The 1,719-nt window shown below is 40.0% G+C and overlaps 1 non-coding gene across 1 annotated transcript; it reads left to right on the forward strand.

Moving 5' to 3' along the window:
* The first annotated feature begins 971 nt into the window (after positions 1 to 971).
* On the forward strand, positions 972 to 1,077 carry LOC145168104 (small nucleolar RNA R71). Its single transcript, XR_013741692.1, has one exon. It is a non-coding gene; the product is annotated as a small nucleolar RNA R71 (small nucleolar RNA).
* The last annotated feature ends 642 nt before the right edge of the window (positions 1,078 to 1,719 follow it).

Genomic DNA, 1,719 nt, shown 5'->3' on the forward strand with positions numbered 1-1,719 from the left:
TGCGATAGTCCTCCTCCTCTTTTTCCTTCCTCAAGCGTTGAGGGAAAGGAATTGGTGGCCTATATGGTTTGACAACTGGAGTGGATGTAGTTGTCTCAACCGGAACTGGTTCTTTTTCCTTCTCTTGGGATTGTGAAATAGTAGAAGGTTCGTTAGTATGAACTGGAACTAACGGCTCAAGATTTTTTCCAGTTCGAGTTGTTATTGCTTTGACATGAGCAGTCGAATTTGTCTCAGTGTTACTTGGTAATGTTCCAGGAAATCGCTCTTGTAGTACTCTCGAAATTTGCCCGACTTGGTTTTCGATGTTCAACATCGAAGCTTGCTGATTTCTTAGAGCAGTTTCAGTTGTTGATCCGATTCTTTTCACCAACTCTTCTGTATCTCGATGTCTTTTATCAGATGCTTCTGCAAATCTGGCCATCATTTCTTCGAAAGTTGGCTTCTTTTCTTGCACAATTTGCTCCAATGGTGGGTTTTTTTGGTAGAAACCTTGACCGCTTTGTCTCCATTTCCCTTGCATCTCCATTTCCTTCTTGTATTCATCGAATGGTTTCCAGTTGTTCCGAGGCTTCCTTTCATCGTATCTATCTCCAGATGAGTAGCATACATCAACCTTTTGATTCCCATCTTGATCTAATGGACAATCTCTTTCAAGATGTGGTCCACTACAGTTGTCACAGCCGACTTGGATAGCATGAATTGTCTGATTGACCTTTTTCATGTCTCTTCCTAATGCATCCAATTTTGCATTTAATGCTGCCAAGCCATCTGAGCTCTCTCATGTTGATCTTTTTCGGAAAGATGAATCTCGTGAAGAATGCCACTGATGTGAGTGTTGGGCGAGTTCCTCGATTATTGCTTTCCCGTCAGCTGGATTTTTCTTAGGAATGGGTCCTTGAGAGTCAACTAACTGACGGGTACAAACATCGATCCCGTTATAGAAAGTCTGCACGACCTGATGTGGATTTAGATCATGTTGTGGACAATTTTGCAGCATTTCTTTATAACGGTCCCAAGCATCATACAGTGTCTCATCTTCAAGCTGCTAAAAATTTTGAATTTTCATTTTCATCTTCGCAATTTTGCATGGTGGGCTAAATTGTTTTGTAAATTTTGATCTTAAACCTTCCCATGTGGTAATCGTAGGTTCAGATTTTATCCAACGTTTTGCAGCTCCTTGTAGTGTTATTGGAAACACTCTAAGCATGACTGCATCTTTGCTTACTCCAACAATGTTGAAGTAGTCAGCTATTTCGGGTACAGCTTCGACATGTTGGTTCGCATCTTCATCTTCTCTTCCGACAAAAGGAGTTTCTCGTAGAAGGTGAAGAAATTGTCCTTTTAATTCGAAATTTGTTTGGGCTGGTATCGCTGGACGAATGACTCCATGATCATCTCCGTCTCTAGTACGGCTTGTATATTCCTCTAATGAAAGGAGGGCTAGATCGGTCATTGTTTGGTTTTCTCGTATTAGTTGATGAAACGTGCGTTCGGGCTCTTCTAAAGGTGGAACGAAAGTGAAATTTGAACTTCGGGTCATATATTAGGGAAATTCTATCTTAAATTGAATTGATTATATTGCATAAATTATTTATTTAATTTTTGTGTAATACTTTGACTATCAAATAGAGAACATACAGAGAGAGGCAGCCGGGAGGCAGGATCATTTCGGTGTATATTATAAATATAACTTTTCTGAAATCCAGCAACCAAAAC

The sequence above is a fragment of the Lactuca virosa genome, chromosome 3 (assembly GCF_052849685.1).
Source record: "Lactuca virosa cultivar CGN04683 chromosome 3, Lactuca_virosa_CGN04683_v6, whole genome shotgun sequence".
In the NCBI taxonomy this organism is placed as follows: domain Eukaryota; kingdom Viridiplantae; phylum Streptophyta; class Magnoliopsida; order Asterales; family Asteraceae; genus Lactuca; species Lactuca virosa.